The 12,796-nt window shown below is 39.6% G+C and overlaps 2 long non-coding RNA genes across 2 annotated transcripts; both read left to right on the top strand.

Moving 5' to 3' along the window:
- Positions 1-3,020: 3,020 nt before the first annotated feature.
- Positions 3,021-4,918, top strand: LOC120476718 (uncharacterized). The gene is made up of 2 exons (XR_016150037.1): positions 3,021-3,474; positions 3,686-4,918. It is a non-coding gene; the product is annotated as an uncharacterized LOC120476718 (long non-coding RNA).
- A 3,116-nt stretch (positions 4,919-8,034) lies between these two features.
- LOC120476715 (uncharacterized) lies at positions 8,035-9,932 on the top strand. Its single transcript, XR_016150029.1, has 2 exons — positions 8,035-8,488; positions 8,700-9,932. It is a non-coding gene; the product is annotated as an uncharacterized LOC120476715 (long non-coding RNA).
- Positions 9,933-12,796: the final 2,864 nt, after the last annotated feature.

The raw sequence follows: 12,796 nt of genomic DNA, 5'->3' as shown, positions 1-12,796 counted from the left end.
TGATGTGTGGTTTAGTTTGTCTATTAATTTGGACAAGCTGTGACTGATTTGCAATTTAATGATTGCCAAGATAAAACAGACCAGTTAAGATTTCCTCATTACAAATCCAGTTTATTAATGTATTTGTAGTCTGAATTTTTCAGCATGTGTGTAAGTGGGAATGCCTTTCAAGTGCTGGTTGGTTTCCCCATGAAAGCAACAGCTGAGATTTGAACCTTGATGGAGTGCAGGTACAATCAACAGTAAAGGGGAGTGTCCATAAGCCATGACAAAAGGGGGAGTGTCCACAAGCCACGCCCAGATGGGGGGAGTGTCCATAAGCCACGCCCAAAAGGGAGGGGTGTCCATAAGCCACGCCCAAAATGTTGACTTAGGCTTTTTGGGAAAAATTTTACAAGTAATTTTTCGAAAATTTGGACTCCTTTTACATAACCGCTGCTCGAGATTGTCTTGGAAGTCCCAGGGGGAGCGGTTGGGATATGTACTCCCCCCTTCGTGTCCTGCCTTCTCTCATCCTGGTCATGACCTGATCCGCTCAGTTTTGCAGCTTGTCACAGCTCACGACTGGATGTCCTTCACGCAACCATGCTTCACATACCAGGCTGGGGTTTGAACCCAGATCCTTCTGACCCCAGGAGGACATGCTCAGACCACTGAGCCACTGGTACTTCCACTCTTACTTATGAATTTTTGGTAATTTTGTCTTTTTTATTTGTTGAAAAACCATTGAAGCTAAACACCACAAGAGAGAGACTCGAACCTGGGTTGCCCACACCAAGATCAAACACTCAGACCACTGAGCCACTGGTACTTCCACTCTTATTTATGAATTTTTGGTAATTTTGTCTTTTTTATTTGTTGAAAAACCATTGAAGCTAAACACGACAAGAGAGAGATTCGAACCTGGGTTGCCCACACCAAGATCACACACTCAGACCACTGAGCCACCAGCACTTCTACTCTTACTCACCAATTTTTGGTAATTTTGTCTTTTTTATTTGTTGAAAAACCAATGAAACTAAACACCACAAGAGAGAGACTCGAACCTGGGTTGCCCACAACAAGCTCTACCGCTCAGACCACTAAGCCAACAGCACTTCCACTCTTACTCATCAATTTTTGGTAATTTTGTCTCTTTTATTTGTTGAAAAAACAATGAAACTAAACACCGCAAGAGAGAGATTTGAACCTGGATTGCCCACGCCAAGATCTAACGGTCAGACCACTAAGCCACTGGCTCTTCCACTCTTATCTGTCAATTTTTGGTAAATAAAAATGTCTTCATGTGGTGATTTGTGTGAATTACACCTTTGCAAATAGAGTCTAAATAAACTTAAAAATATTTTGCCCTCCTATGGTGATTTGTCTGAATTACACCGTTGCAAATCGACTCGAGTCTAAATAAACACAAAAGTGTTTCACCTTCTTGTGGTGACATTACTGCAAATCGGCTTAACCCACCTGCCGAGATCTTCGTGAACTACATCGTCTAACGAGCTAGTGTAAATGCGCTACACTTCTGTAAGAGGGTGAGAGGAGAAAAACGAACTTCCAAACAGAACTATTTACACTATCTATGTTCCGTCCTGTCTTCTGTTCAAAATTCAAATAGATATATTTGCAAATAAAAACACCAAAACAATATAAGTCCAATGAATGTAAAAGTGTTTCGCCCTCCTGTGGTGGTGATTTGTGTGAATTAAACCATTGCAAATCGAGTCTAAATAAACATAAAAGTGTTTCGCCCCCCTGTGGTGATTTGTGTGAATTACACCGTTGCAAATCGAGTCTAAATAAACTTAAAAATGTTTCGCCCTCCTGTGATGATTTCTGTGAATTACACTGACGCAAACGAAGTCTAATAAACATTAAAGTGTTGTGCCCTCCTGTGGTGGTGATTTGTGTGAATTACATCGTTGCAAATCGAGTCTAAATAAACTTAGAAATATTTCTCCCTCCTGTGGTGATTTGTGTGAATTACACCATTGCAAATCAAGTGTAATAAACATAAAAGAGGGTCGCCCTCCTGTGGTGATTTGTGTGAATTACACTGACGCAAACGAAGTCTAATAAACATTAAAGTGTTGCGCCCTCCTGTGGGTGATTTGTGTATATTACATCGTTGCAAATAGAGTCTAAATAAACTTAGAAATATTTCTCCCTCCTGTGGTGATTTGTGTGAATTACACCATTGCAAATCAAGTGTAATAAACGGGGTCGCCCTCCTGTGGTGATTTGTGTGAATTACACCGTTGCAAATCAAGTGTAATAAACATAAAAGAGTGTCGCCCTCCTGTGGTGATTTGTGTGAATTACACCGTTGCAAATCGAGTCTAAAAAACATGAGTGTTGCGCCCTCTTGTGGTGATGTGTGTGAATTACACCATTGCAAATCAAGTGTAATAAACTTAAAAGAGTGTCGCCCTCCTGTGGTGATTTGTGTGAATTACAACGTTGCAAATCAAGTGTAATAAACATAAAAGAGTGTCGCCCTCCTGTGGTGATTTGTGTGAATTACACCGTTGCAAATCGAGTCTAAAAAACATGAGTGTTGCGCCCTCCTGTGGTGATGTGTGTGAATTACACCATTGCAAATCAAGTGTAATAAACTTAAAAGAGTGTCGCCCTCCTGTGGTGATTTGTGTGAATTACACCGTTTCAAATCAAGCGTAATAAACATGAAAGAGTGTCACCCTCCTGCAGTGATTTGTGTGAATTACACCATTGCAAATCAAGTGTAATAAACATAAAAGAGTGTAGACCCTCAGTGGTGATTTCTGTAAATTACACCATTGCAAGTCAAGTCTTATGAACATAAAAGTGTTGCCCCCTCATGCGGTGATTTTAGGCCTAACAAATTCAGTCTTTTTACCGCAAATCAGCTTAACCCACCTGCGGAGACTTTTGTAAACTCCGTCTAACGAGCTAGTGTAAATGCGCTACACTTCTGTAAGAGGGTGAGAGGAGAAAAACATAAGAACTTCCAAACAAAACTATTTACACTATCTATGTTCCGTCCTGTCTTCTGTTCAAAATTCAAATAGATATATTTGCAAATAAAAACAACAAAACAATATAAGTCCAATGAATGTAAAAGTGTTTCGCCCTCCTGTGGTGATTTGTGTGAATTACACCGTTGCAAATCGAGTCTAAAAAACATGAGTGCTGCGCCCTCCTGTGGTGATGTGTGTGAATTACCTAGTGTAGCGGATGGAAAACTGCGCTTCAGTTTCAATTTGACGAGTCTTTATTTTATTAGTGCAAAGAGACACAAAGTTGATTCAGCTTCAGATTGATTATATTACAAAGCGTCGCACATACTTTGACAATGAGACAATGACTTTGTGTAGTTTTGGCAGCAGATTCGTGCAGCACTTATAGTCAATCTTGGCTGTATCTTCGTCTGTCTGTCACGTGATGAGGAACCATGTTGTGAGGAGCACGTGAGTCTCTGGATCTCTGGACGCTCGTGAGGTATGGATGTTGTGAATGGAGGAGCGAGACTCGCTTTTACAGACTCAAAAACACAAAAATTATACTGATTTTACATTTATAGTAAAGATTGTTTAATATTTGGGATAAAATATTATTATTGTGGTAAAACAGCTGACTATAAATGTGTCTAATGGCCGCTTTTTACTGCCTAATATAACAGACACAGTGTCCTGTGTTTCTCTGCCTTCAGACAGACTCCAGCTTCTCTACATAGGACAAGTGTTTGGAGAATCCTGGATGGAGAGCAGGCATGTGTGCATGAAACCAGAGACCAGATTAATGTGTTCATGTACCCCACCTTGTGGACACTAAGTGTATCTGCATTAATATATGAAAACAGCATGAAGAGGAAAGAGATTTTAAAAAAAGTCCCTAATCCTGCTCCTGACGAGCCACTTTCCTGAGTTTATCTCCAACCCTGTAAAAAAACGCTCTAGCAGCTGAACAATAAATTGTTGTTTTAATGAATGCTGTTGCTAAACTAAAAAAACAACCACAATGAACCATATCAAACATCACAAATGCCGTGGCTCAGTGGCTAATCATTTGTCTTTCATTCAGTTCTTGGTCCAAATCCCACAGTTGCTAATATTTTTATCACAGAAAACAAAGCCCTCAATAAACTCAAAAGAGTTCAATAAATAAATGGTTGCGTTTGAATCTTAGATTGCCTATGTTAAAATGCATATCCAACAAACTGCACCAAACAACAGATGATATTGTGAAAGCCACGATGGTGCAGTGGTTAAACACAACACATTTTCCAACTCTTCCTAATCAATCACACCTGAATCGACTCATCAGCTCGTTAGTAGAGACTCCAAAACCAGACATATATGGGTCAGATAAGAAAGACGTCGAGGGGTGTGCAATGTTGGTGTGGCTCTTGGAACAGGTTTGTAAAATACTTGTAAAATATTTGTAAAATACTTGCAAAATACTTGTAAAATACTTGTATAGCTCGTAGAAGGAGTCTGTATGTTAACTTGTTGTTTTGGATTGACATCAAAGTGACATTTAATTCTATTTTGTAGCTTGATTGATATCTTACAGATGCTGTTGCATTGGTTTAATTGCTCATAAAATGAGCATGCGTTTTCACCTCCTATGATCTATATTTATTCTATAAACAATCACTTTGTTTCTTTCTGAGATTTGTAGCTTCCTAGGGGAAGTTATTAGTGAAATTTGAAGTGTTTCTGATTGTCTCACTGCTGTCTGTTTGTAGGGATCTCTTGGTTTGAGCTGCTGGAGGTCATGAGGAAAAGCAGTGAGTGACTTTGCATGGAGTATTTTGAGAGGAGCAACCGCCGAACTGTTATGCATCTGAGCCTTTTCCTGACTCAACCTGTTTCTGTTTTGAACTGGCATGTTTTTGACAATGATCTACTTAAGTTTGTGTCCAATAAAATGGTAAATGTGACATTTGTGTGCTGTTCATGATTTCCAGCTGATCTTGGCTTTCTAAACATCAAAACCTGCTGTTACTGACTCTGTTGATCAGTCAATTAACTAATTATTCAGATGATGTGTGGTTTAGTTTGTCTATTAATTTGGACAAGCTGTGACTGATTTGCAATTTAATGATTGCCAAGATAAAACAGACCAGTTAAGATTTCCTCATTACAAATCCAGTTTATTAATGTATTTGTAGTCTGAATTTTTCAGCATGTGTGTAAGTGGGAATGCCTTTCAAGTGCTGGTTGGTTTCCCCATGAAAGCAACAGCTGAGATTTGAACCTTGATGGAGTGCAGGTACAATCAACAGTAAAGGGGAGTGTCCATAAGCCATGACAAAAGGGGGAGTGTCCACAAGCCACGCCCAGATGGGGGGAGTGTCCATAAGCCACGCCCAAAAGGGAGGGGTGTCCATAAGCCACGCCCAAAATGTTGACTTAGGCTTTTTGGGAAAAATTTTACAAGTAATTTTTCGAAAATTTGGACTCCTTTTACATAACCGCTGCTCGAGATTGTCTTGGAAGTCCCAGGGGGAGCGGTTGGGATATGTACTCCCCCCTTCGTGTCCTGCCTTCTCTCATCCTGGTCATGACCTGATCCGCTCAGTTTTGCAGCTTGTCACAGCTCACGACTGGATGTCCTTCACGCAACCATGCTTCACATACCAGGCTGGGGTTTGAACCCAGATCCTTCTGACCCCAGGAGGACATGCTCAGACCACTGAGCCACTGGTACTTCCACTCTTACTTATGAATTTTTGGTAATTTTGTCTTTTTTATTTGTTGAAAAACCATTGAAGCTAAACACCACAAGAGAGAGACTCGAACCTGGGTTGCCCACACCAAGATCAAACACTCAGACCACTGAGCCACTGGTACTTCCACTCTTATTTATGAATTTTTGGTAATTTTGTCTTTTTTATTTGTTGAAAAACCATTGAAGCTAAACACGACAAGAGAGAGATTCGAACCTGGGTTGCCCACACCAAGATCACACACTCAGACCACTGAGCCACCAGCACTTCTACTCTTACTCACCAATTTTTGGTAATTTTGTCTTTTTTATTTGTTGAAAAACCAATGAAACTAAACACCACAAGAGAGAGACTCGAACCTGGGTTGCCCACAACAAGCTCTACCGCTCAGACCACTAAGCCAACAGCACTTCCACTCTTACTCATCAATTTTTGGTAATTTTGTCTCTTTTATTTGTTGAAAAAACAATGAAACTAAACACCGCAAGAGAGAGATTTGAACCTGGATTGCCCACGCCAAGATCTAACGGTCAGACCACTAAGCCACTGGCTCTTCCACTCTTATCTGTCAATTTTTGGTAAATAAATATGTCTTCATGTGGTGATTTATTACACCTTTGCAAATAGAGTCTAAATAAACTTAAAAATATTTTGCCCTCCTATGGTGATTTGTCTGAATTACACCGTTGCAAATCGACTCGAGTCTAAATAAACACAAAAGTGTTTCACCTTCTTGTGGTGACATTACTGCAAATCGGCTTAACCCACCTGCCGAGATCTTCGTGAACTACATCGTCTAACGAGCTAGTGTAAATGCGCTACACTTCTGTAAGAGGGTGAGAGGAGAAAAACGAACTTCCAAACAGAACTATTTACACTATCTATGTTCCGTCCTGTCTTCTGTTCAAAATTCAAATAGATATATTTGCAAATAAAAACACCAAAACAATATAAGTCCAATGAATGTAAAAGTGTTTCGCCCTCCTGTGGTGGTGATTTGTGTGAATTAAACCATTGCAAATCGAGTCTAAATAAACATAAAAGTGTTTCGCCCCCCTGTGGTGATTTGTGTGAATTACACCGTTGCAAATCGAGTCTAAATAAACTTAAAAATGTTTCGCCCTCCTGTGATGATTTCTGTGAATTACACTGACGCAAACGAAGTCTAATAAACATTAAAGTGTTGTGCCCTCCTGTGGTGGTGATTTGTGTGAATTACATCGTTGCAAATCGAGTCTAAATAAACTTAGAAATATTTCTCCCTCCTGTGGTGATTTGTGTGAATTACACCATTGCAAATCAAGTGTAATAAACATAAAAGAGGGTCGCCCTCCTGTGGTGATTTGTGTGAATTACACTGACGCAAACGAAGTCTAATAAACATTAAAGTGTTGCGCCCTCCTGTGGGTGATTTGTGTATATTACATCGTTGCAAATAGAGTCTAAATAAACTTAGAAATATTTCTCCCTCCTGTGGTGATTTGTGTGAATTACACCATTGCAAATCAAGTGTAATAAACGGGGTCGCCCTCCTGTGGTGATTTGTGTGAATTACACCGTTGCAAATCAAGTGTAATAAACATAAAAGAGTGTCGCCCTCCTGTGGTGATTTGTGTGAATTACACCGTTGCAAATCGAGTCTAAAAAACATGAGTGTTGCGCCCTCTTGTGGTGATGTGTGTGAATTACACCATTGCAAATCAAGTGTAATAAACTTAAAAGAGTGTCGCCCTCCTGTGGTGATTTGTGTGAATTACAACGTTGCAAATCAAGTGTAATAAACATAAAAGAGTGTCGCCCTCCTGTGGTGATTTGTGTGAATTACACCGTTGCAAATCGAGTCTAAAAAACATGAGTGTTGCGCCCTCCTGTGGTGATGTGTGTGAATTACACCATTGCAAATCAAGTGTAATAAACTTAAAAGAGTGTCGCCCTCCTGTGGTGATTTGTGTGAATTACACCGTTTCAAATCAAGCGTAATAAACATGAAAGAGTGTCACCCTCCTGCAGTGATTTGTGTGAATTACACCATTGCAAATCAAGTGTAATAAACATAAAAGAGTGTAGACCCTCAGTGGTGATTTCTGTAAATTACACCATTGCAAGTCAAGTCTTATGAACATAAAAGTGTTGCCCCCTCATGCGGTGATTTTAGGCCTAACAAATTCAGTCTTTTTACCGCAAATCAGCTTAACCCACCTGCGGAGACTTTTGTAAACTCCGTCTAACGAGCTAGTGTAAATGCGCTACACTTCTGTAAGAGGGTGAGAGGAGAAAAACATAAGAACTTCCAAACAAAACTATTTACACTATCTATGTTCCGTCCTGTCTTCTGTTCAAAATTCAAATAGATATATTTGCAAATAAAAACAACAAAACAATATAAGTCCAATGAATGTAAAAGTGTTTCGCCCTCCTGTGGTGATTTGTGTGAATTACACCGTTGCAAATCGAGTCTAAAAAACATGAGTGCTGCGCCCTCCTGTGGTGATGTGTGTGAATTACCTAGTGTAGCGGATGGAAAACTGCGCTTCAGTTTCAATTTGACGAGTCTTTATTTTATTAGTGCAAAGAGACACAAAGTTGATTCAGCTTCAGATTGATTATATTACAAAGCGTCGCACATACTTTGACAATGAGACAATGACTTTGTGTAGTTTTGGCAGCAGATTCGTGCAGCACTTATAGTCAATCTTGGCTGTATCTTCGTCTGTCTGTCACGTGATGAGGAACCATGTTGTGAGGAGCACGTGAGTCTCTGGATCTCTGGACGCTCGTGAGGTATGGATGTTGTGAATGGAGGAGCGAGACTCGCTTTTACAGACTCAAAAACACAAAAATTATACTGATTTTACATTTATAGTAAAGATTGTTTAATATTTGGGATAAAATATTATTATTGTGGTAAAACAGCTGACTATAAATGTGTCTAATGGCCGCTTTTTACTGCCTAATATAACAGACACAGTGTCCTGTGTTTCTCTGCCTTCAGACAGACTCCAGCTTCTCTACATAGGACAAGTGTTTGGAGAATCCTGGATGGAGAGCAGGCATGTGTGCATGAAACCAGAGACCAGATTAATGTGTTCATGTACCCCACCTTGTGGACACTAAGTGTATCTGCATTAATATATGAAAACAGCATGAAGAGGAAAGAGATTTTAAAAAAAGTCCCTAATCCTGCTCCTGACGAGCCACTTTCCTGAGTTTATCTCCAACCCTGTAAAAAAACGCTCTAGCAGCTGAACAATAAATTGTTGTTTTAATGAATGCTGTTGCTAAACTAAAAAAACAACCACAATGAACCATATCAAACATCACAAATGCCGTGGCTCAGTGGCTAATCATTTGTCTTTCATTCAGTTCTTGGTCCAAATCCCACAGTTGCTAATATTTTTATCACAGAAAACAAAGCCCTCAATAAACTCAAAAGAGTTCAATAAATAAATGGTTGCGTTTGAATCTTAGATTGCCTATGTTAAAATGCATATCCAACAAACTGCACCAAACAACAGATGATATTGTGAAAGCCACGATGGTGCAGTGGTTAAACACAACACATTTTCCAACTCTTCCTAATCAATCACACCTGAATCGACTCATCAGCTCGTTAGTAGAGACTCCAAAACCAGACATATATGGGTCAGATAAGAAAGACGTCGAGGGGTGTGCAATGTTGGTGTGGCTCTTGGAACAGGTTTGTAAAATACTTGTAAAATATTTGTAAAATACTTGCAAAATACTTGTAAAATACTTGTATAGCTCGTAGAAGGAGTCTGTATGTTAACTTGTTGTTTTGGATTGACATCAAAGTGACATTTAATTCTATTTTGTAGCTTGATTGATATCTTACAGATGCTGTTGCATTGGTTTAATTGCTCATAAAATGAGCATGCGTTTTCACCTCCTATGATCTATATTTATTCTATAAACAATCACTTTGTTTCTTTCTGAGATTTGTAGCTTCCTAGGGGAAGTTATTAGTGAAATTTGAAGTGTTTCTGATTGTCTCACTGCTGTCTGTTTGTAGGGATCTCTTGGTTTGAGCTGCTGGAGGTCATGAGGAAAAGCAGTGAGTGACTTTGCATGGAGTATTTTGAGAGGAGCAACCGCCGAACTGTTATGCATCTGAGCCTTTTCCTGACTCAACCTGTTTCTGTTTTGAACTGGCATGTTTTTGACAATGATCTACTTAAGTTTGTGTCCAATAAAATGGTAAATGTGACATTTGTGTGCTGTTCATGATTTCCAGCTGATCTTGGCTTTCTAAACATCAAAACCTGCTGTTACTGACTCTGTTGATCAGTCAATTAACTAATTATTCAGATGATGTGTGGTTTAGTTTGTCTATTAATTTGGACAAGCTGTGACTGATTTGCAATTTAATGATTGCCAAGATAAAACAGACCAGTTAAGATTTCCTCATTACAAATCCAGTTTATTAATGTATTTGTAGTCTGAATTTTTCAGCATGTGTGTAAGTGGGAATGCCTTTCAAGTGCTGGTTGGTTTCCCCATGAAAGCAACAGCTGAGATTTGAACCTTGATGGAGTGCAGGTACAATCAACAGTAAAGGGGAGTGTCCATAAGCCACGCCCAAAAGGGGGAGTGTCCATAAGCCACGCCCAAAAGGGAGAGTGTCCATAAGCCACGCCCAAAAGGGAGGAGTGTCCATAAGCCATGCCCAAAATGTTGACTTAGGCTTTTTTGGGAAAAATTTTACAAGTAATTTTTTGAAAATTTGGACTCCTTTTACATAACCGCTGCTTGAGATTGTCTTGGAAGTCCCAGGGGGAGCGGTTTGGATATGTACTCCCCCCTTCGTGTCCTGCCTTCTCTCATCCTGGTCATGACCTGATCCGCTCAGTTTTGCAGCTTGTCACAGCTCACGACTGGATGTCCTTCACGCAACCATGCTTCACATACCAGGCTGGGGTTTGAACCCAGATCCTTCTGACCCCAGGAGGACATGCTCAGACCACTGAGCCACTGGTACTTCCACTCTTACTTATGAATTTTTGGTAATTTTGTCTTTTTTATTTGTTGAAAAACCATTGAAGCTAAACACCACAAGAGAGAGACTCGAACCTGGGTTGCCCACACCAAGATCAAACACTCAGACCACTGAGCCACTGGTACTTCCACTCTTACTTATGAATTTTTGGTAATTTTGTCTTTTTTATTTGTTGATAAACCAATGAAACTAAACACCACAAGAGAGAGACTCGAACCTGGGTTGCCCACAACAAGCTCTACCGCTCAGACCACTAAGCCACCAGCACTTCCACTCTTACTCATCAATTTTTGGTAATTTTGTCTTTTTTATTTGTTGAAAAACCAATGAAACTAAACACCACAAGAGAGAGACTCGAACCTGGGTTGCCCACATCAAGATCTACCGCTCAGACCACTAAGCCACCAGCATTTCCACTCTTACTCATCAATTTTTGGTACTTTTGTCTTTTTTATTTGTTGAAAAACCAATGAAACTAAACACCACAAGAGAGAGATTTGAACCTGGATTGCCCACGCCAAGATCTAACGGTCAGACCACTAAGCCACTGGCTCTTCCACTCTTATCTGTCAATTTTTGGTAAATAAAAATGTCCTCATGTGGTGATTTGTGTGAATTACACCTTTGCAAATAGAGTCTAAATAAACTTAAAAATATTTTGCCCACCTATGGTGATTTGTCTGAATTACACCGTTGCAAATCGAGTCTAAATAAACACAAAAGTGTTTCACCTTCTTGTGGTGACATTACCGCAAATCGGTTTAACCCCACCTGCCGAGATCTTCGTGAATTACATCGTCTAACGAGCTAGTGTAAATGCGCTACACTTCTGTAAGAGGGTGAGAGGAGAAAAACGAACTTCCAAACAGAACTATTTACACTATCTATGTTCCGTCCTGTCTTCTGTTCAAAATTCAAATAGATATATTTGCAAATAAAAACACCAAAACAATATAAGTCCAAAGAATGTAAAACGGGGGTCGCCCTCCTGTGGTGATTTGTGTGAATTAAACCATTGCAAATCAAGTTTAATAAACATAAAAGAGGGTCGCCCTCTGTGGTGATTTGTGTGAATTAAAATGATGCAAATCAAGTCTAATAAACAGAAAAGTGTTGCGCCCTCCTGTGGTGATTTGTGTGAATTACATCGTCGCAAATCGAGTCTAAATAAACTTACAAACGTTTCGCCCTCCTGTGGTGATTTGTGTGAATTACACCGTTGCAAATCGAGTCTAAATAAACATAAAAATGTTTTGCCCTCCTGTGGTGATTTGTGTGAATTACACCGTTTCAAATCAAGCGTAATAAACATGAAAGAGTGTCACCCTCCTGCAGTGATTTGTGTGAATTACACCATTGCAAGTCAAGTCTTATAAACATAAAAGTGTTGCCCCCTCATGCGGTGCTTTTAGGCCTAACAAATTCAGTCTTATTACCGCAAATCAGCTTAACCCACCTGCGGAGATTTTTGTAAACTACATCGTCTAACGAGCTAGTGTAAATGCGCTACACTTCTGTAAGAGAGTGAGAGGAGAAAAACATAAGAACTTCCAAACAGAACTATTTACACTATCTATGTTCCGTCCTGTCTTCTGTTCAAAATTCAAATAGATATATTTGCAAATAAAAACAACAAAACAATATAAGTCCAATGAATGTAAAAGTGTTTCGCCCTCCTGTGGTGATGTGTGTGAATTACACCGTTGCAAATCGAGTGTAATAAACTTAAAAGAGTGTCACCCTCCTGTGGTGATTTGTGTGAATTACACCATTGCAAATCAAGTGTAATAAACATAAAAGAGTGTTTCCCTCCAGTGGTGATTTGTGTGAATTACACCATTGCAAATCAAGTGTATAAAACATAAAAGAGTGTATCCCTCCTTTGGTGATTTGTGTGAATTAGACCATTGCACCTCAATTCTAATAAATATAAAAGAGTTGCCCCCTCATGTGGTGATTGTAGGCCTTGCGAATTCAGTCTTATTCCCGAGAATCAGCTTAACTCATCAGCGGAGATCTATGTAAACTACATCGTCTAACGAGGTAGTGTAAATGCGCTACACTTCTGTAAGAGG

The sequence above is a fragment of the Pimephales promelas genome, chromosome 24, assembly GCF_988280905.1.
Source record: "Pimephales promelas chromosome 24, fPimPro1.hap1.1, whole genome shotgun sequence".
Lineage (NCBI taxonomy): Eukaryota > Metazoa > Chordata > Actinopteri > Cypriniformes > Leuciscidae > Pimephales > Pimephales promelas.
Note: the sequence above shows the minus strand (reverse complement) of the source record. Positions and strands in the feature narration are given on the sequence as shown.